General features: G+C 37.7%; 1 pseudogene; it reads right to left on the bottom strand.

The window, feature by feature from the left end:
- Window positions 1-18,314: 18,314 nt before the first annotated feature.
- Window positions 18,315-23,134, bottom strand: LOC148693029 (uncharacterized; annotated as a pseudogene).
- Between the last annotated feature and the right edge of the window lie 1,288 nt (window positions 23,135-24,422).

The raw sequence follows: 24,422 nt of genomic DNA, 5'->3' as shown, positions 1-24,422 counted from the left end.
ATAAGATGAAGTTACTTTGGATAATGTTTTGGATAATGTTCCTTCCTTTTAGCTGATTCCTTATCTTCTATGTCTTGAATTAGTTTCTCCATCTCTTTAGCATTCCTAGCCTTATTTGAACTTCAAAAACATTCATCCACCTCGCTCCATGCATGTGATATCCATTCCAAGTCCAAAACTACTCTAAAACTCTCCAAAATGCCCTTTCTTGCCAACTTTGCCATTTCGACCTACAAACACACAAAAATGGCTTAAAACACTCTAATAAATAGAAACTAACTTACTAAATGCAAAGAAACAAGCTAACAAAGTTGCTTAAATATGCTCCTATCAAATTCCCCCACACTTAGCTTTTGCTAGTCCCCGAGCAAAACAAAAAAATAAAAATAAAACCTAAACCCTCCAACAATTGCCTTAGGGATTTCCAATGAAACATGACATTTTAAAAATCACCACTCACATAGATTTTAGCCATCCTTACTCTCGAGCTCATACTCAATCGCAGTAACCACTCACTAGCTCGCTTTTAATCATTTAAAACAACACTTTGAATGTAGTAACATGCCTTAGAGAATCCCTCAATTCCACACCGGATATACTCTCTATTGTCCCACAGATTTTCTAACTACACTCCCTACACTAGGTATATGTGAGAAGATTGATGTAAACATGTAGAGTAGCACTCACATATGTTATAACAAAGAAGGCACTTTCTGGAATTATTAATACAACATGTATATGATCTCATGAAGGGAATGCCAATACTTAGAAGCGAGAACCAGGGATACCATATGCTCGTACCAATTTCAAACTCCACATATTGAAACACATAACAATCAAGATAGAAGTCTAAGTGTAACAGCCCGTCCTGAATTATTTGTACTGTAGGTGTGAAATGACGATTTTGCCCTTGGTGGGTATTTGCCATTTTGGGATGTTGTTTAATTGTTTTTTGGGGGTTGACCCTACAAGACACACACACCCATCCCTTTTCTTTCCCCCATGACTTTTTCTCTCTTTCTCTCCTTCTCACTTGTACGGACGGGACTCAAAACCCTTGCAAACGTGACGGCAAGCACGCCTTGATTTCGGTCGGGGTGTGACAGCCCGTCCCGAATTATTTGTACCGTAGGTGTGAAATGACGATTTTTCCCTTGGTGGGTATTTGCGATTTTGGGGTGTTGTTTAATTGTTTTTGGGGGGTTGACTCTATAGGACACACATACCCATCCCTTTTCTTTCCCCCGTGACTCTCTCTCTCTCACCTTCTCACTTGTATGGACGGGACTCAAAACCCTTGCAAATGTGACGGCCAGCACGCCTTGGTTTCGGTCGGGGTGTGACAGTCTGTCCCGAATTATTTGTACTGTGTGAAATGACGATTTTTCCCTTGGTGGGTATTTGCAATTTTGGGGTGTTGTTTAATTGTTTTTGGGGGGTTGACTCTATAGGACACACATACCCATCCCTTTTCTTTCCCCCGTGACTTTCTCTCTCACCTTCTCACTTGTATGGACGGGACTCAAAACCCTTGCAAACGTGACGGCCAACACGCCTTGATTTCAGTCAAGGTGTGTCACTAAGGGTTGTAACGGGGCTAAGATATTGGCTAACAAAGAAAGGTAAAGATAAATAAAAGTTCTTAAAGCGATAGTAAGCAAAATAATGAAATCAACACTTAGAATTCAACTTTTAATTGCAGAAATCAACTTTAAACACCCATGGGAGATTCACACAACATTTAGGGCCATATTCAACTTTTTGGACCTTTTCTTCAACAACCAATACTTGTGAGCTCATTCTCACCTATTTTGAATTCTTTTTCTTTCTTTTTTGTACACTTTTTTTTTTTTTTCCGTTTTCGTGCCCTTTCTCTTTGGCACATAAAACGTACAACTTCATAAATTTTCAATGAAAAACCTTCCCCCATACTTGTTTTTCTGCATATTGTAGATCAAAAGGAATTCCCAACAAGTCATGCTCCACTAATCTTTAAGAACAAGGGTATGGATAGTCCTATACTAGGCTAGGTAAGGATAATGAAGGCTAACAAAGAAAATAGGCTAAATAAGGCTGAAAGGGGTTAAACCTACAATACATATGCAAAGGGTAAGGCTTTTTGGCTCTAGTTTAACTAAACAACTTCATCTTGTTATTTGTTATGCACTCAATTTTATGCTTTGAATGAAGCGGGCATGAATTCTTGTATTTGGAACTAAAATGATGAAAAAGCATTCTAAGTAGGAACCAAGCAAAGAAATAATGAGATCATGCAACGACTTTAGAAAACAAGAATATCAAGATTAATAACTCTCTAAACAAAGAATAGGCTCAAGTCTCTCAGGGTTGTAGCGTTAGTTTGAGCTTTTTCCTTCAAGCATGTTACAAAAACTGATTTTTCCTTTTTGTGATTACATGTGAATTCGTAAATGACAACTACAACTAAGCATAAACCAAAGAGCATATCAAACTTCCACCCATGTTTGTAACTTTATGTAACAATCATGCAATTAAAAACCAAATTCTCATCATTATGTTGGAAGGTAACCTAAGACACAAACAAGCAACAAAAACGACCCTTTTTTGGTATTTCTCAAGCTTTTTCGATTTTTTTTTTCAAATTTTTTTTTTATATGACACACACTAAAACACTTTAAAATAGGGAAATAACAACATTAGTAGTGATAGGTGGTGAATTTCGAAAATACGTCATGAAAAGCATCTATTTACCCCCCTTCATACTTAAACCAAACATTATGCTCAATGTTGCAAACATAGACACACACGCGAGAAATCAAACAACTAACACACATGACAATAATGGCAAAGTAAAAGAAATAAAGAGTAGGGTTAAGGAACGCAAATCTCGTTTTGGAACCGGAGATTCCTAGACTTCTTTATTTAAACGCGTGGGTTGCCTCCCAAGAAGCGCTTGCTTTAATGTCTTCCAGCCGGACGATACCTCCTATTAAGCTCCACTAGGGTCCATAGCATGGAAGGGTATACTCTCCACGACATGCTCCTCGAAACACTCGTAGTCAGGCTTCAAATGGTGTCCATTCACTTTGAATTCATGTCATGTCTTTAAACTGTGAATTTGGAGTACACCATAATGAAAGACATTAGTAACAACAAACGGACCAATCCATTTAGAATGCAACTTACCTGGAAACAATCGAAGGCGGGAGTTGAAAAGTAACACTTTATGCCCTATACAGAACGTCTTTCTACGAATCATCTTGTCATGAAAAGCCTTCATTTTCTTCTTGTAAATATGGGCATTTTCATAAGTCTCGTTCTAAATCTCTTCAAGCTCATTCAATTAAAGCTTCTTATGAAGACCAGCTGCATCTATGTCTATGTTGAACGTTTTGACTGCCCAATGAGCTCTGTGCTCCAACTCAACTGGAAGATGGCACGGTTTCCCATAGATGAGCCGAAATTGAGACATCCCTATTGGTGTTTTGTAGTCTGTACGATACAATCTTTCCGAGTTGGCCCAACTATCTTCTCCAAAATCCACTTGATTTCTCGATTAGAGACCTCAGCTTGCCCACTTGTTTGAGGATGATAGGGTGTTGAGACCTTATGTGTGACATTATACTTCTTAAACAGCTCCTCTATGGTTCAATTGCAAAAATGGGAACCTCCATCACTTATAAGTACTCTTGGCATTCCAAATCCGACAAATATGTTAGTTTTGACAAAATCTGCAACCACTTTGGAATCATTAGTACAGGTGGCTTTTGCTTCCACCCATTTTGATACATAATCAACCGCAAGTAAAATTTCATTGAAACCATGAGATGAAGGAAAATGACCCATGAAATCGATGCCCCAAGCATTGATAGGAGCATATTTATGCGACTTAAATGGCTTGTTCTCGTACATTTACGTTATGTTTCTTTAGTTATTTTAGTACTTTAAGCTATTTTCGTGTGTTTGTAGGTCCAAAGGGCTAAAGGAGCAAAAAGATGCATTTTGGAGACTTTTGGAGCACTTTTGGGCTAAGGACGGATAGCTTATGCTTGAAGCCAAAGTGTTGGACGAAATTGAAGACCTAATTGGAGCCAAAGTGTTGGAACCTTGTTCTCTTTAGTTTTAGGACATTTAAACCTTTCCTAATCCCAATCATGCCATGCATAACACACATCCATTCTAACACATTGTCATTGCACATGCATTTCCTTCATTAGTTAACCCACATGCACTTATCACTTATCATCACCACATATCATATCACTTAATCACTTATCACTTATCATCACCACTTAACCACTTATCATATCATAACCACATATCATATCACTTATCACTTATCACTTAACATATCATCCACCTACTTCACCTACAACATCCACCTACTTCACCTACAACATCCACTTCACCTACAACATCCACCTACTTCACCTACAAATGACATAGCCATATGTTCCCTCCACTACTCCTATAAATACCCTTGCATTCATTCATTCATGGAGATCTCATTTCATACACAACACATTACAAACACATTCTCCCTTCCCTAGCCGTGAGCTTCCCATCTCTCCCCTTATAATCCAAACACCATTTTTCCATTCCCCTTCCACTTCTCCACCACTCCTCTTCCATTCCACACTTCCATCCCGCAAACCAATTATCCCTAGACCTTATGCTACAATAAAGAGGAAGAGAAGAGAGCCTAAACGTTCATACAATTCAAGTTTGAGTTGTTGGAATGTTTAGGCGTTTCTTTGATTTCAATGTTTAATTTCAATTCTCTTTGTTTTGTATGAGGAACTAAACCCCCCCTTTAGCTAGGGGGTGATTCGAAATATATGTTTATGCTTGCATTTTGATTTGATTACTTCTAATTACGTTTCATAAGTTGTGAATTCAATTTGTTTAACTGTTTTATTGATAACCTATTTATGTATGTTTATTGAGAGTGCACACTTAATTTTCATGCATGAATTTGACGCTAGAATATAAGTGAATTTCACCTAATCGTTATGAACTTATATTCACAAGTAGTGGAGGTTGCTTATAAACAATCGCGTTAAACGAATTCTTGGCATAAGTTTCATGCGTATTCCATAGTAACGAATGCCTCGTCAACACTTATAGTTTTCATGATGCTTAATGATTTTTGACTGTATCTTTATTGTGTTGTTCACGTAAAGGATTTTTGGCGCCGTTGCCGGGGATTAGAAAATTTGCTAATCCCTTGGATTGTTTGTTTCTGTATTGTCTTTTAGATTTAGTTTTTATTTGTGTTTTGTTTGTTAAGAACAACATGGCACTTGATAACGCTTCTCTTTTGTCACAGCTCATGGAAAGGTCCCAAATGCAAAGAGTTGATATATCTAATCTTCAATCAAGGAATAACGTGTTTTCCAATACTTACAATTCGGATTGGAGTGATCATTCAAACTCTATGTGGTGGGAACCTCAAAATGCTCAACAAGGAGGATATTGGCAGCCACCACAACCTCATATTCAATATGCCCAACCAAATTTAAGTTCGTCAATAGATTATAATCAAAAGCTTAACGAATTAATTTGTTTGGTGCAGGGCTCACAAAATCAAGACAATGAGGCTCGACAAGAAGACAAAAGGTTGGATCACTTGGAAAAGCAAATTGGGCAGATAGCGGAGTTCGTAGGACAATTTTGCGACCAAGGCAAACTCCCTAGTTCAACCATTGTAAATCCGAAGGGAGGATTTGAAGCACCTTTGCCGGAAGCACTTATTGCTCCTACGCCATCTAATTCAAGTAAGGTTGTTCCAATTAGTTCTAACCCCATTCCACCTAATATCCCTATTCCTTGCAGGTTCATGAATTCCAAGGAAGAAGAAAGTGAAAAAGACATCTTGGAAGACCTTCCAAAGGTGCAAAGTAGGGAATTTCATGAATTCATCAAAGGGGATATACTTGAGACAACAATGCCCAAAGAAGTTGAATTTGATGACATTGGACAAGTCATAACCATCACATGCAATCTGGCCAAGTCCAATATCCCTGAAACTTTCAAAGGAGTGGTGTTTGTCATTGAGTTCTTGTCAGACAAAACAAGTAAGTTTTTTTCAAATTCCTTTACATTTTATACTAACTTGCTGTTTTTTATGAATCAGGCACCTACACTAGAATTCAAACCATTGCCGGTTCACTTCAAGTATCACCTTCCATTCAAGGACCAATTCCATGCCGTTTGATTTTATTTATGTTAATAAAAAAAAAAAAAAAAAAAAAAAAAAAAAAAAAAAGAGAGAAAGAAAGATACTAAACATGGAGAAAGGTAGAGCTTCACAAAGGTTGTTTGCGTGAAGCCCCACTACGAGGCGCAGAAGCGGAAGGCATAGAAGCGGGAGGCATAGAAGCGGGAGGCATCGGAGCGGAAGCCATCGGAGCGGGAGGCATCGGAGCTAGAGCATTCCAGGCCTCAATACTTGGCCAAGCGCTGGATGACCCAGGAAAAAGGTGCCTCTGGAGATAAGACGCAAGCCTTTGACGGTCACTGTGAATTCGACCCTCAGATTCTTGCAGCTCATCAAGCTTCCTCTTCATCCCCGACGAATAGTTATTTGCAAGCACATGCAAACTTCTATTCTCGTACTTAAGCTGCTGGATCTCTTGCTTAAGTCTTTCCACCTCTGCCATCAACGATTCCACTTGGCGGGACCGAGCAAGCAGGCGTTGGCCCATGTTGGACACAGAACTCGCACACTGAACACTAAGTGCGAGGGACTCTTGAACGGCCAACTCATCGGACCGTCCTGACAGCAGCCTACTATCTTTTGGAGTGAGGAGGTTTTTAGCTACTATTGTAGCTGTTGTGGCGTCCTGCATCACAGAGTCTTCACCTGAAAGAGGACCGTTAGAAGATAAAAAAGAAGGGCGCCATACATTACCTTGACGGAGCGCAACCGGATCGCTGCTGAGACTCAAATCTAAGCTAAGGTTCGATGAGTTTGCCATTTTTTTCAAAAGTGTTCAAAGAGAAGGGGTGGATGGAGTTAAAATTTCACAAAGGGCCGGAGTCGAGTTTCAGGAATGGGAAATCTTCAGAGTGGGTGTGTTGGGGTGATTGATAGCTTTATAAAAAGCCAAGACGACGCGTCCACCGATTCAAAGAGCCGGATTTTCCGGCGTAATTTAGGCGACGCTCCCTCGGCTTTTCAGAAAACGCGTTCAACTTTGTCAAAAGATTTCTGACAAAGCTGAAAACACGTGGAGGCCATCATCGTATCTACACATCTTTAGCCGACAAGCGCAAAGTTCGGCGACGCTTTCTCTACTTTTCAGAAGACGCGTGCAGCTTTGTCAAAAGGAGCCGCATCTGCACTACCACGTGTCGTTCAGAAAGTAAAGGGGCGACGTTCAGAAATCGAAGGGGCGCCTGCTCAGAAATCGAAGAGGCGTATTCAAAGATCGAAGAGGCGCCACTACTTCAAAGAGCCGGATTTGCGGGATCAAAACGTTTGTCGACAAGGGTAAAAAGTACCACCACTTGATATTATCTCTATATATGTCGACCTTCGTCTTTTATGGCAGGGCAAACCTGAAGAAAATGCCCAACTCTCCCTCACCTCTGAGGGCGCACTCCCAGCAAAGCCTTTCAAAATACTCAATTCTTTCTTCTTCCCCAAAGATGATACCAGATGCCTGGAGTACATATGACCCAGGAGGAAACGGCGGATTGAAGCATGTGCTGATTCATTCACCGCTTCTTCAAAGCAAAGGTATCTCATATCATGCTCTTTCCCTGTCTTTTTCTTTGTCCTTGTTCTTACTTGCATGGCAAAGTAAAAGAAGCAATCAGCCGGCACTTGGAGTCAGTCTTCCGATCTGGAGCCAACTGCCTGGAATCTATTCCTGATTGCTTACCTAGCGTTGCTCTCGAGTAGTCATCTTCAACGGTTGTTACACTTCCAGAGAAGGGACCACTCCTGCAAAGATTGAACAAAGAAACAGATAACAGGAGGAAGCTCAGACCTTCGGGGGAAACCAAAAGAACCATCCTGCTGCCCAGATCAAGAGTAGCACAAAGGAAAATCAATGATGGGCGGAAACCAGTTCAAGAGTAAGCCTGTGGAGTCACTATGATCAAAGCCTCAATGCAATTACCAAGGAGAAGATGGAATTTACACTCCATAACCAGATTTGCGTCCCTAAACTCTTCTCTTTGTTAATTACATTCTGCCATGTTTAGTATGTTTAAATTGCTTTTTGTGTGTTTACTTATGTTTTGCGTGAATCTATGCTTAAAACATTGAAGACAATGTTTGATTTAAGTGTGGGGGGGGTAACTAATGTTGTTAATTTAAATTCGTGGGATTTTATCACCCATAACTTCAAATGTTGTTCCTTGCTGTTTTAAGGTGTTTTTAAGTTGTTTTAGAGTGTTTTAGTGTGTTTTGTTTTATAATTCGAAAATCCCATAAAAATTTGAAAAATTGTTTTGAAAAACCCAAAAAGAGTTGTTTTAAAGTCGTTTTTGTGTGTTTGTGTCTTAGGGTACCTTCCAACACAATGATAAGGATTTGGTTTATAATTGCATGACGGTTAGAAAGAGTTATAAACATAGAGAAAAGTTTGATTTACTCTTGGTATATGCTTGGTTATGGTTATAATGTATGACTTCACATGCAATCATAAAAGAAAAAAATTCGTTTTTGTAACATGCTTGAAGGAAGGAACTCAAACAAACGCTACAACCCTGAGAGACTTGAGCCTATAACGTTCTTTGGAGAGTATAATCTGTGATTTCTTGTTTTCTAAAGTCGTTGCATGATCTCATTATTCTTTGCTTGGTTACTACTTAGAAGGCGTTTCATCATATAGTTCCAAATGCTAGAACTCATGCCCATTTCATTCAAAGCATGTTATTGATTTGCATAACACATATTCAAGAAGAAGTTGTGTAGTGACCACCACCATAGCCAAATAGCCTTACTTCCCATACTTCGTATATGTTGTAAGTTTTAACCCCGTTGAGCCTCGTTTTGCCTTTATTCCTTGTTTACCCACATCACCCCTTACCTAGCTTAGAGTAGGACTTTCCTATACCCTTGTTCTTAAAGTTTAGTGAGCATGACTTAAATGAATTCCTTTTGAGTTACATTATGCAAGAAAATGAGTGTGGGGGAGTAAAAGTTTGTTCTTACGTTTATATGTATGTTTTGAGATTCAAAAGAAAAAGAAGAAAAGAAAAAAAAAAAAAAAAAAAAAAAAGGAGTGAAAATAAGTAAGAATGAACTCACGAGCGTTGATGGTTGAAGAAAGGGTCCAAAAAGTTGAATATGGCCCTAAGTTTTGTGTGATTTTCCCTTGGGTGTTCAAAGTTGACTTCTGCGTTCTTAAGGGAATTCTAAGTGCCTAATTCAATACTTTGCTCACTATTGCTTTAAGAATGTTTGTTTATCCTTCACCTTTCATTGTTAGCCAAAACCCTAGCCCCGTTACTACCCTTTGACTTCTATATTGAGTGTTATGTATTTCAATTGTGGAGTTTGAACTTGGTATGAGCTTATGGTGTCACTGGTTCTCGCGTCTAAGTAGTACCATTCCATTCATGAGATCATATCTAAACATGCTTATTAACTCCAGAAAATGCTTTCCTTATTATAACATATGTGAGTGTTCGTCTACATGTTTACATCAATTTTCTCACATATACCTAGTGTAGGGTGTGTAGTCAGAAAATCTGTGTGAAAAACGAGAGTACATCTAGTAAGAAATTGAGGGAATTCTCTAAAGGCATGTTACTACATTTGAAATGTGTTTTAATTGCTTAATTGTGAACTAGTATGTGGTGACTATGATTAAGAATGTACTTAAGTGTAAAGATGGCTCAAATCTGTGAGAATAATGATTTTTAACTTGTCATGTGCATTGGAAGTCCCTGATACGATTGTTGGAAGGTGTAGGTTGTGTTTTGTTCTTTTTGTTTTGTTTTTCTGTTTTGCTCGAGGACTAGCAAAAGCTAAGTGTGGGGGTATTTGATAGGAGCATATTTATGCGACTTAAATGGCTTGTTCTCGTACATTTACGTTATGTTTCTTTAGTTATTTTAGTACTTTAAGCTATTTTCGTGTGTTTGTAGGTCCAAAGGGCTAAAGGAGCAAAAAGATGCATTTTGGAGACTTTTGGAGCACTTTTGGGCTAAGGACGGATAGCTTATGCTTGAAGCCAAAGTGTTGGACGAAATTGAAGACCTAATTGGAGCCAAAGTGTTGGAACCTTGTTCTCTTTAGTTTTAGGACATTTAAACCTTTCCTAATCCCAATCATGCCATGCATAACACACATCCATTCTAACACATTGTCATTGCACATGCATTTCCTTCATTAGTTAACCCACATGCACTTATCACTTATCATCACCACATATCATATCACTTAATCACTTATCACTTATCATCACCACTTAACCACTTATCATATCATAACCACATATCATATCACTTATCACTTATCACTTAACATATCATCCACCTACTTCACCTACAACATCCACCTACTTCACCTACAACATCCACCTACTTCACCTACAACATCCACTTCACCTACAACATCCACCTACTTCACCTACAAATGACATAGCCATATGTTCCCTCCACTACTCCTATAAATACCCTTGCATTCATTCATTCATGGACATCTCATTTTCATACACAACACATTACAAACACATTCTCCCTTCCCTAGCCGTGAGCTTCCCATCTCTCCCCTTATAATCCAAACACCATTTTTCCATTCCCCTTCCACTTCTACACCACTCCTCATCCATTTCCATAATCCCCCAAACCTCACCTTAGACCTTGTGCTACAACGAAGAGGAAGAGAAGAGGGCCTAAACGTTCATACAATTCAAGTTTGAGTTGTTGGAATGTTTAGGTGATTCTTTGATTTCAATGTTTCATTTTAATTCTCTTTGTTTTGTGCGTATGAGGAATGGAAGAGAAGAGTGCCTAAACGTTCATACAATTCAAGTTTGAGTTGTTGGAATGTTTAGGTGTTTCTTTGATTTCAAAGATATGAGGAAATAAAACCCCCTTTAGCTAGGGGGTGATTCGAAACTATGTTTATATTTGCAATATGAATTGATTAACTTTCGTTGGAATTTCATAAGTTGTTGATTCAATTTGTTTAACCGTTTGATTGATAACTTATTTATGTATGTTTATTAAGAATGCGCGCTTAATTTTCATGCATGAATATGACGCTAGAATATAAGTGAATTTCACCTAATCGTTATGAACTTATATTCACAAGTAGTGGAGGTTGCTTATAAACAATCGCGTTAAACGAATTCTTGGCATAAGTTTCATGCGTATTCCATAGTAACGAATGCCTCGTCAACACTTATAGTTTTCATGATGCTTAATGATTTTTTACTGTATCTTTATTGTGTTGTTCACGTAAAGGACTTTTGGAGAATGTTGTGAATTGCGTTGCGCTAACCCATCCAATTCATTAACTTAAGGAAAACTTGACGGTTAATTTAAGCGGACCTAATTAACCCGGGGCGTTGAGTTTCATAATTTATCGAAAGACCAACTGAGAATCAATCTTGTATGCAAGTGTAACATGTGTGGAGAAGAACCCCTTGGCTATTCCATCATCCATATTTTCATCACATTTATATTTACGTTTTGCCTTTAATTACAATTTGTGCAATTTAGCTAATTTCGTCAAATCAAACCCCCCATTTACTTTCCTGTTCTTTAGTGCTTAGAATCTGTTTAGTTTATGTTTTAAAGTATTTTTTTGTTTTTTTGGTTTGTCTTAGTGTTTTAAACTTTAATTTTGCATTCTTTGAGTCTAGTTTAGTGTTTTAAACTTTATTTTACGTTTTTGAGTCAGTTTCCAAGAGATTTGCAATCCCTCCTAATCCCCGGTCCAGAACGATCCCTACTTACACTTATACTACAAATCGACAAAAAGAGGGTTTAATTTGTGTGCGTATAAATCTCGCATCAAGCATCAAAAATTTCAACAGAGTAGATTGGGGTTTGCGGCATTTGGTCTTTTGGACCTATATTCCCTATTCTTTGACAACGATCACAAGTTATGCAAAAAATTAATAATATTGTAATACGAATTGTCAGGGGTATTCAGTTTAGGGGTGGAGATGTACTTGGGCAGGTACTATTCACTTGGGGGATTAAATTGTCTATTGCAAAGGGGCTTTTTAGAGGTGGAAGTGCTCTAAGAGAACGAACTTTAGATTATGGGGAAGTTCGTTGCTTGCCTACTCAGTCATCTAAAAGCATCTCCAAATGAGATGTCAAAAAGCCCACATCAATAATAACAGTAAAAAAAAAGATAGCACTGGTGTCTTTGAACCAAAATGCTAATTCCTATCTACAGGATATAGAATGGTAGCATCGGGGGTTGCAATAAAATTTCACAGCACCTTTAAATAATTTTTAATTAATTCTAATGCTTTTTCTTATTTTTTTATTAGTTCAAAACATTTATAGCAATTAATTGATAATTAATTATTAATTGTGTGACCGTTTGAAATAGGTACACCACGTAGAATACCTTGTAATTTAAATTCAATATATGCGACTAGCGTCACCAGTTTATTATACCTAGTTTGCTAACGTGGTTCTAGTTAACAAAGGTCCAGTTCAGTAAATATTTAAACTCTGATAAACTTAGTTGAACACACATATCTATTTGCAAGTTAAGAGATACATGTAGCATGTACATAAAAGTGAGATATGTGACAACTAATAAATGACTTTCAACACAAGAAGTTTTTGGCTAGAAAAACCCAGGGTTTTTTTAACATGGACTCTTCACTGAGTCCAATCCACTAATGCAAATAAGGTTCTCATAAAGTTCCACACAAAGCTCAATTCCTAGATCTAATCTACGAAGCAACTTTACCTTTGTGTAACATTACTTTGCATGAGATAAGGATCCTTTTGATCTTCACTAGGTAGCTCCTCCTAAACTCTCCACCTTGGGGCACAAAAAACAAACACAACCAATGCAAATGATATGATGATAATGGTTATGTGATATCTGGATTCAATGGCCAGTTAGTTTCTTTAGTCAAATAGTTGAAAAGAAGAAACTAACGTGAATTTGAAAAACTTGTGCTTAAATGAAAATATGAAACTTAATACTAGAACCATGACAAGGCAAGCTCTAGAGCTTTTGAGGCGCGCGCGCACACACACACACACACACACTCTCTCTCTCTCTCTCTCTCTCTCTCTCACACACACACACACACACACTCTCTCTCTCTCTCTCTCTCTCTCTCTCTCTCTCTCTCTCTTTAAAATGTAATATGGAAATTACAACCCAAAAACAAAAACCTAGTTGAAGATATAAGCAAAATAGATGTTTCCTTTTAACTAATAAGGACAAAGAACACGTTTCAAGCTACAAAATGATCAGGGAAGATCAACGGCTAAAAGCTGGCAACCAACAAAAAGGTGCCAGTTAGACTATGTGAGCAAGTCTTAAAATACGTGCCCAGCTCGCTAGATATCCGTGCGCAAAGCTGAAGAGATAGCTAAGCTAGTTAGAATGTAATAGGAATGTAGATGTGAAATGCACATGCAGGAACAGACCTTTTGAAGTAAGAAGTGCCACAGCTTTGAACATTTATTCTAACAGCAGCAGCCCCTAATTAGAGTATAGTCTAAAACTAGTTTGAGCATATGTGGTACAATTACAACATTTGACAAGGAAAGCCAAATGTAAAAATTAAGACTTAACAATCACCCCCTTTGGCTTTCCTTGAAAAAATAACTCAAACCTATAACTAATTTCATCACCCACACTCAAGTGAAGGAACAAGGACGAATCTTGCAAATGAACAACTCTTGACAAGAACAAGTGAAATTTAGCGTAGGTAAGAATGAGAAGCTTGCAACACAATGATTAAGTTGAAGTTTTCTCCCCAATTTTGTCATGGTAAGACAATGTCAAGGTGGAATATCACATGCAAAATCAGAATTGGCAACAAATAAACACAAAGCACGAGTAGCAAAAGCACAACGGATAGAAAGAGCAATAGATCATACAAGCATGCCTAAGTAAAGTGAAGCAATGATTGAGAGTAGCAACAAGTAAGAATATGTAGGTGACTCAACTCCCCCAAATAGATTGCATGCGATGTAATTGAACGCCCTCATAAATGATGCACATCAGATAAACAAGCTCCCCCATAATCCTAGATCATGGATTCACTTTTCTAACAAGGGATAGTGATGCAACAAAAAAGAAAGATGTTCATTTACAAGTAGTTTTGTGCAAGAGCATAAAACAAAGTACCCAAACAATAGAAGATAGCTCATTAAAACGATAGAGATCAAGATAACAGCTGTAATCTTTGCACCCATAAATGACAGCTAAAGCACAAGCCACGAAGGGGATAAGTAAAAGTAGTTTGAACATAGATGCTTCCAAGAGATATTGATAAGACAAGTGTTTGACAAAAAGACATGTAATGCAATTCTTAAAAGACAACTCTTCAAAGGCATACATAGACAGTAATGCAAAGATGAACACTTGGTCATGATACAACAATGATGTGTCAAGGTAAGGATATAGGATTGGTGATAGCTATCTTGAAATAATAGAACCAAACACTTAATCTGAAAAGCATTTTCAAAGTTTACCAAGCTTTTAATAATCCATTGACCTTAAGAAATAGTACTTCCTACATAATATGAACAAATGATAAGATTAACAAAAAGCAAGACATAAGCCTCAAAAGAAAAGATAACTTTGATGACCAACTTTGAGTGAGACACTAATTTGAGAAATACCAAGGTCATTGGAATGAAGGTGAATTTGAAACCCTATTGTTGACAATTGTAGTATATATGCAAGTAGGGATCGTTCTACACTGGGGATTAACTAGGGATGCTAATCAACACAAATAAGACTCAAAAACACTAAATTAGACTATATAGACTCACAACTAACTTAAAACACTCAAAACAGTAACAAACAATAAAAAATACTCAATTCTAGACCTAATAAGTGATTTTGACGAAAATAAGATGTAAATTGACTCAAAAGACTAAATAACACTAAACTAGACTTAGAAACACCAAACTGACTCTAAACAGCACAATACTAGCAAATAGACACAAAACTGACTTTATGGAGTTATTTGGACGAAATTTAACTAACTTAGACTCAAAACACAAAATTGGACAAATTTGACACTTTTCTAACTAATCTAACACACTTAATAAAATGGGGAATTGATTTGGACGAAATTAATTAAACTAGGCAGATTGCAAAACTAAAAAGATTAGACACTAAATTAGGTGAATTAAATGGGTAAAGGCTAGTTAGAGGATCCTTCTCCACAAATGCACATATGAAACACAAATTGATTTCCAGTTATTATCCCTTTAAACCATGAATGACAATGCCCCAAATTAATTATGAGAAGCACAAATTAGCTTTCAGATTTTCCTAGTTTCATTGAATTGGATGGAATACGCATCACAACCAAATTATCTTTCTCAAGTTCTCTATATGAAACGCATGATAGAGATACATATCAAAAGTCATTAAGTTTTATGAAAATCATAAGCATTGACAAGGCATTCGTAACAATGAACTGCACGATACTCTTGCCTAGAATTTACTTAAGACAATCATGACTAGTGACTTTTACTACTTGTGAATATAAGTTCATAACGATTAGGTGAAATTCCCTTATATTCTAGCATCAAATTCATGCATGAAAACTAAGTATGCATCCTTAATCAACACACAAGAACAAGTTCTCAATAAATCAGTCAAGCAAATTGCATTCACAATGCAAGAACCAAAACTGGATGAAATCAATTCATATAAAACATATGTCCATGGCTTTGAATTCACCTCTAACTAAGAAAAACTTAATTACACATGTTCATAACAATTGAAAAGCAAATTAAAATAAACTTGGAAACGAAACGAGGGAAGAAAGAACTCTGAATGTCTCCAATGGATGTAGGTGGCTTACGGCACAAGATCTTCTTCTCCAATGGAAGCCACGGCAAACTCCTTCTTCTCGCAAAAGTTGCAGCAAAGATGTATTTCTAAGTATATGGTGGATGTATTTCTAAGTATATGGTGTGTGGTGTGGTTGAATCAATGAATGGAAGGATGAATGGCTGTGTGTGTAGGGGGGGTGTGGCACAAGTTAAAAAAAACAAAAAAATTAATATATATATATATATATATATATATATATATATATATCGTGCACGACAAACCCTAGGAAATCAGAATTAGGTCTAGGGTTTGGTAGAAATCAGGTGGAAGAAGGACTAAGGTGCACCAAAATCTAAAGGGAAAGGATTCCACAATCTTAGGAGAAAAGGATTGCAGATTTTAGGGCTTCTAGAAAAGGGAGAGGCACCACCTTTCTAGGTGTTCTAGAAACAATGTGTTTTGTGGCAGAAATTAGGACTTCTAGAAGGAGAGGCGCCACCACTCGCTAGCTCCCATTTAATTAATTAAAACATGATTTTGAATGTTGTAACATGCCTTAGAGAATTCCCTCAATTCCTCACCGGATACACTCTATTTTCACAAAGATTTTCTGACTACACCCCCTACACTAGGTATATGTGAGAAGATTGATGTAAATATGTAGACTAACACTCACATATGTATAATCAAAGAAGGCACTTTCTGGAATTATTAACATGGATATGTATATGATCTCATGAATGGAATGCCACTACCTAGACGCGGGAACCAGGGATACCATATGCTCAAACCACTTTCAAACTCCACATATTGATACACATAACAATCAAGATAGAAGTCAAAGGGTTGTAACGGGGATAAGGTATTGGCTAACAAAGAAAGGTAAGAATAAACAAAAGTTCTTAAGGTAATAGTAAGCAAAGTAATGGAATAAGCACTTAGAATTCACTTTTGAATGCAGAAATCAACTTTGAACACAAAGGGAAACTTCACATAACACTTGAGGCCAGATTCAAACTTTTGGACCCTTTCTTCAACAACCAATACTTGTGAGTTCATTCTCACTTATTTTCACTCATTTTCTTTCTCTTTTTTTTCTCTCTTCTTTTTCACATTTTTTTTCTTGTCTTTTCTTTCACGTGCCCTTTTCTTTCTTCTGGCACACTAAACACAACTTCAAAGACTTCAAACGAAAAACCCTTTCCCCCACACTTGTTTTTCTGCAATTTTTAGACCAAAAGGAATTCCCTCTAAGTCATGCTTCACTATCCTTTGAGAACAAGGGAATGGATAGTCCTATTCTTGGCTAGGTAAGGATAATGTGGGCTAACAAAGAAAATTAGGCTAACTAAGGCTCAAGGGGGTTAAACCTACAATACATATGCGAAGGGTAAGGCTTTGAATGAAATGGGCATGAGTTCTAGTATTTGGAATCAATATCATGCTTTGAGTGAAATGGGCATGAGTTCTAGGGTCAAAGGGGTTTACACTTCATATTGTTATATGTTATGCAATCAATATCATGATTTGAATGAAATGGGCATGAGTTCTAGTATTTGGAACTATAGTGATGAAATGCATTCTAAGTAGCCAAGCAAAGAACAATGAGATCATGCAACGACTTTAGAAAACAAAAAAATCAAGATTAATAACTCTCCAAATAAAGTTTAGGCTCATGTCTCTCAGGGTTGTAGCGTTAGTTTGAGTTCCTTCCTTCAAGCATGTTACAAAAACTGATTTTTTTTCTTTTTGTGATTACATGTGAATTCGTAAATGACAACTATAACTAAGCATAAACCAAAGAGCATATCGAACTTCCATCCATGTTTGTAACTTTCTTTAACAGTCATGCAATTAAAAACCAAATCCTCATCATTGTGTTGGAAGGTACCCTAAGACACAAACAAACATAAAAACAAAAACGACTCTAAAAACAACTTTTTTTGGGTTTTTTAAACACTTTTTCGATTTTTTTTTTCAAATTTTTGGATTTTCTGTTTAAGACACATAAAAACACTTCAAAACACACTAAAAACACTTCAAAACAGTGAATGACAACTTTAGAAGGGAAAGGTGATAAAATCCCACGAAAATCATGCAAAAACAGCTTGTTTACCCCCCTCCCCCCACACTTAAACCAAACATTGTCCTCAATGTGTCAAACATAGACTCACAAACAAACAAACAAATAACACAACTAATAAACATGATAAGCATGGCAAAGTAAAAGCAATAAAGAGTAGGGTTTAGAACCTCAAATCTGGTTATGGAGCTAGAATTCCATCATCTCCTCGTTTGAACACATGGGTTGCCTCTCAAGAAGCGCTTGCTTTAATGTCTTCCAGTCGGACGATACCTCATTTTAAGCTTCAATAGGGCTCATGGCATGGAGGGGTATGTCCTCCATGGTATGCTCCTTGAAATTCTTGTAGTATGGCTTCAAACGGTGTCTGTTCACTTTAAATTCATGTGCCGTCTTCAAACTTTGAATTTGGACTGCACCATAAGGAAAGACATTAGTAATAATAACAAAATGACCAATCCATTTAGAACGCAACTTAACCGGAAACAAACAAAGGCGAGAATTGAAAAGTAACACTTTCTGCCCTATAAAGAACGTCTTGCTACATATCATCTTGTCATGGAAAGCCTTTGTTTTCTCTTTGTAAATGCGAGCATTCTCATAAGCCTCATTCCTTATCTCCTCAAGCTCATTCAATTGAAGCTTCCTATGACTTCCAGTGGCATCAATGTCCATATTGAAAGTTTTGATGGCCCAATGTGTTTTGTGCTCCAATTCGACGGGAAGATGGCATGGTTTCCCATAGATGAGCTGAAATTAGGACATCCCAATTGGTGTTTTGTAGGTTGTACGATATGCCCACAATGCATCATTCAAATGCAAGCTCCAATCCTTCGTAGTTGGTCTAATGGTCTTCTCCAAAGTCTGCTTGATTTCTCGATTAGAAACCTTGGCTTGCCCACTTGTTTGAGGATGATAAGGTGTGGAAACCTTATGCATGACATTATACTTCTTGAGCAGAGCCTTAATGGTTCGATTGCAAAAATGGGAACCTCCATCACTTATAAGAACCCTTGGCATTTCAAATCTTGCAAATATGTTAGTTTTCACAAATTCTGCAACCACTTTGGAATCATTAGTATGGGTGGCTTTTGCTTCCATCCATTTGGACACATAATCAAACGCAAGTAAAATATAAACAAAACCATGAGATGAAGGAAAATGACCCATGAAATCAATACCCCAAACATCAAAAATTTCGACAGAAAAGATGGGATGTTGCGGCAGTTGGTCTTTTGCACCTATATTGCCCGTTCTTTGACAACGATCACAAGTCACAGAAAAAGTTCTAGCATCCTTAAATATTGTAGGCCAATAAAATCCACATCTAAAACTTTATGTGCTATTCTTTGAGAGCCAAAATGACCCCCACATGTATAAGTGTGATAGAAAGTTAAAATTGAATTAAACTCTGATTCATGCACACACCTACGTAAAATATGATCAGGGCAATATTTCCACAAATATGGGTCATCCCACACATAAAAATGTGCATCATTTTTAAGTTTATCACATTGGTATTTCTTTAGGTTGCTTGGAACTTATGTAGACACCAAATAATTTTCTAAATCGGCATACCATGGCACACTTACCTTAATGGCTAGCAGCTCTTTATCTGGGAATGTCTTTGGGATAGGCACGGCATCCTTGTCATGCACCATACGGCTCAAGTGGTCAGCCACCACGTTTTCACTTCCTTTCTTGTCTCGGATTTCGATATCGAACTCGTGGAGAAGGAGCATCCAAAGAATAAGCCTTGGTTTGGCCTCATTCTTCGTAAGTAAGTACTTCAACACTGCATGATCAGAGTAGATTATAACTTTAGTACCAACTAAATAAGAACGAACTTTATCTAAGGCAAAAACAACAGCAAGAAGTTTTTTTTTCCGTTGTGGAGTAGTTTAATTGACATCATTTAGGGCCCGGGATGCATAATATATGACGTGTGGCTGCTTGTTCTTCCTTTGGCCTAAAATAGCTCTTTATGCATAATCTGAGGCATTACACATAAGCTCAAAAGGAAGACTCCAATCTGGTGGAACTATCATAGGGGCTGAAGTGAGCATCTCTTTGAGGTGTTTGAAGGCCTTCTCACATTCCTCGTTGAACTTGAATGGGACATCTTTCTGAAGGAGATGACAAAGCGGGGTGGAAATCCTTGAAAAGTCCTTGATGAATCGCCTATAGAATCCTGCATGTCCAAGAAAAGAACGAACCTCTCTAACCGAAGTAAGAGAGGGTAAGTAGCGTACAAGATCTATTTTTGATTTATCAACTTCAATACCCTTGGCCGAAACAATATGACCTAAAACTATGCCTTGTTTTACCATAAAGTGACATTTTTCCCAATTTAAAACAAGGTTAGTTTCAATGCATCATTTCAAGATTAATGTGAGATTATCTAAACAATCATCAAATGAATCACCAAATACGCTAAAATCATCCATGAAAACTTCAATAATCTTCTCTACAAAATCTGAAAAGATACTTACCATGCATCTTTGAAAGGTGGCTGGTGCATTACATAAACCAAATGGCATTCAACGATATGCAAAAGTACCAAATGGACAAGTAAAAGTAGTATTTTCTTGATCATCTGGAGCTATAACAATTTGATTATATCTCGAATAACCATCAAGAAAACAATAAAAAGAATGACCAGCTAACCTTTCAAGCATTTTATCAATGAATGGCAAAGGGAAGTGATCTTTCCTTGTGGTGGCGTTGAGCTTCCAATAGTCATTGCACACTCTCCAACCTGTTTGGATACGGGTTGGTACAAGCTCATTCTCGGCATTCTTCACCACAGTCACTCTGGATTTCTTTGGCACAACTTGAACCGGTGAAACCCAACGGCTATCCGAGATAGGATAAATCACTCCACAATCAAGAAGCTTTATAATCTCCTTTTTCACAACTTCCACCATTGAAAGGTTGAGGCGGCGTTCAGCCTCTTGAGTTGGTTTAGCCCCCTTCTCTAGAAGTATGCGATGCATGCAAGTTATAGGACTAATACCCTTAATGTCGGCCAAGGTCCATCCTATGGCTGTTTTGTGCTCTTTCAACACCCGAATCAATTTTTCCTCCTCTTTTTCCATGAGGGATGAAGAAACAATGACAGGCAATGTTTCTTTTTCTCCCAAATAAACATACTTCAAGTGATCCGGCAATGGTTTAAGCTCAAGAATGGGTGCCTGAATCACTGAAGGTAACAACTTGTTAGTAGAAACAGGAATTGGAATTGGGTTTGGAGGCTTACCAAGGTGTTGTGGCAACGACTCAAGGGCAGCAACCATCTCGGCTTCATCTTCACATGCAAGCATGGCAAGAACCTCTTCATGCATGTCGTGGGTTTGGTCATTTCTTGCCCTTTGGTTTTTTAGTCCCATTCCTTTTGTAATGGCCGTTTGAAGGGGATCCCTCTCCAAGGAGTCAAGACAGTCATGCGCCAATGAATCAAATATATTAATAGAAAAATAAGAATGATCATCTTTAGGATATTTGATAGTTTCAGAAAGATTGAAATCAATAACTTCCCCATCAAATTCCATTGTTAATGTCCCCTTGAACACATCGATCTTGGTGCGGGCTGTTTTCATGAAAGGTCTCTCAAGAAGGATCGGCAATGGTGTAGAATAGGTTGAATCTTCCATGTCAAGCACATAAAAGTCTGTTGGAAAGATCAAATTGTTAACCTACCCCAAAACATCTTCCAAAACTCCTTTTAGATATGCATTAGAATGATCGGCCAATTGAATAATCACACCATCGTTTTTAAGCTCTCCTAAGTTCATAGATGCATAAATTAAGTAAGGCATGACATTAATTGAAGCTCCTAAGTCTAACATAGCATGTTCAAACTTAGTATTACCAATAACACAAGGAATTGTAAAACTACCCAGATCTTTGCATTTAGGTAGTAGTTTCCTTTGTAACACCGTAAAGACATTCTCACTTACCTGGACTACTTCCTTGTTCGAAATCCTCTTCCTTGTTGTGCAAAGCTCTTTCAAGAATTTGGCATACTTAGGAACTTGCTTGATTGCATCAAGGAGCGGGATATTGACTTGAACTTTCCTAAAGGTTTCTAGAATGTCTTTCTCATTCTCTTCTTTCTTTGATTGCCTAAACCTGCTAGGAAAGGGCACATTTAGTGGAATAGAACTAGAAAAATTCAAATTTGAACTTACCTTGGTGGTGTGGGATGGTTTAGGTGCACTAGGGGCCTGCGGCAAGGTTTGTTCCCTCCTTGCCGTGGCTTTGATCATTTCATCCTCTTTAAGCAGCAACTTTTCATCCTCTTTTTGACTTACTTTGATTGGTTTGGGGTTGGTTCCAACTTCCTTACCACTTTTCAAGGTGATAGCCTTAGCGGTTTCAAAACCTCATTTTGGATTGACAATGGTTGAGCTAGGTAGTTTGCCTTCTTCTCGAAACTGCCCCACGAACTCCGCCATCTGCCCAATTTGCTTCTTCACTTTGCCCATCTCTTTGGCTTGATTTTGTAATCCCTGAGTCAAAGAAGTTAGTATTTGAAGCATTTTATCATTATCCAAAGATGAACCTAAATTTGGTTGCGCAGATTGTGGTGGAAGTTGTGGTAGTACGTATGGCCTTTGATAGAGCCCAGAAGGTGGTTGTCTATATCCTCCTTGTTGCTGAGGTTGTTAAGGCTCCCTCCACTTGAAGTTTGAATGATCTCTCCAACCCGGATTGTATGTATTTGAGTACGGATCATGCCTTGGTTGATTTTGACTTTGGTACCCCACGGCATGGACACTTTCCCATCTTCCATTCTCTATCAATTGAGGACATTGATCATTGGAATGTCCTTGCATAGAGCACACTCCACATATGGCCGCACCTTGCACTTTGGATCCATCGACAACTTGTGACATAAGAACAGTGAGATTAGCCAATTGAGATTGAATTTCAGAAATTGCACTTACCTCATTCACTTGGTGTTGCCGTGGGGGGTCTCTTTGTCCAACTTCCTCGTATTGTTGTGCATTTAAGGCTTGATTTGCAATTAAAACCTTGGCAGCAACTGGTGTTTTGTCAACCAAAGCACCCGCTGTCGAGGCATCTAGCATTTGTCTCTCAATTGGAAGGACTCCCTCGTAGAAATATTGAATTAAAAGGTCTTCCTTCATTTGATGTTGAGGGCATGATGCAACTAGAGTCTTGAAACGCTCATAGTACGATGGAAAAAACTCCCCTTGGTTTTGTTGAATGCCACTAATTCTCTTCCTCAAGAGAATGACCCTTGAAGTTGGGAAAAACTTCTCTAAGAATGCTCTCTTCATGCTTTCCCAAGAAGTGACAGATCCAAGTGCCAATTCGTATAGCCAATCTTTAGCCTTTTCCAAAATAGAGAATGGAAAGGCTTTCATCTTCAAAATGTTCCCATCGACATTGATGGGTGTCATGCTCGAACATACCACTTCAAACTGCTTAAGATGCTTGTTTGGATCTTCCATGGACAGCCTATGGTATTTGGGAATATGATGCAGCAAGCTTGACTTCAATTCGAACTCATCGGTCTTGCCTTGAGCCTCCCTAGGGTATTGAATGCATAAAGGCACGACATTGTCTAACCCTGAGGCTGAAACTTCCTTGATTGTTCGATTATCCACAACCATGGCTTGTTCTTCTTCTTCGACTTCTTCTTCTTCAGATTCGGCCTTAGAACTAGATGGACTAGGTTCTGGATGCCTCATCTTCCTTCTCAATGTTCGTTCAAAATCGTCGTCAAACTCCAATATATTCTCACGAACAGGTTAAGAACTACGAGTCATAAACTAATACCTAAAACAAAGCAAACAAAACAAAATAAAATCAAAAAACAAAACAAAACAGAAACAAAAATGAAAGGAAAACTCACGGCACTAACTAGGGGAAGATTAGCAATTTTGCTAATCCCCGGCAATGGCGCCAAAATTTGATGTGAAAATTAACTTGACACACAAATTAAACCCTATTGTTGACAATTGTAGTATATATGCAAGTAGGGATCGTTCTAGACCGGGGATTAACTAGGGATGCTAATCAACACAAATAAGACTCAAAAACACTAAATTAGACTCTATAGACTCACAACTAACTTAAAACACTCAAAACAGCAACAAACAATAAAAAAGACTCAATTCTAGACCTAACAAGTGATTTTGATGAAAATAAGACTTAACTTGACTCAAAAGACTAAATAACACTAAACTAGACTTTGAAACACCAAACTGACTCTAAATAGCACAATACTAGCAAATAGACACAAAACTGACTCTATGGAGTTATTTGGACGAAATTTAACTAACTTAGACTCAAAACACAAAATTGGACAGATTTGAACACTTTTCTAACTAATCTAACACACTTAATAAAACGGTG

This window comes from Pyrus communis, chromosome 11 (genome assembly GCF_041283825.1).
Source record: "Pyrus communis isolate YQ-2024b chromosome 11, ASM4128382v1, whole genome shotgun sequence".
NCBI lineage: Eukaryota > Viridiplantae > Streptophyta > Magnoliopsida > Rosales > Rosaceae > Pyrus > Pyrus communis.
Note: the sequence above shows the minus strand (reverse complement) of the source record. Positions and strands in the feature narration are given on the sequence as shown.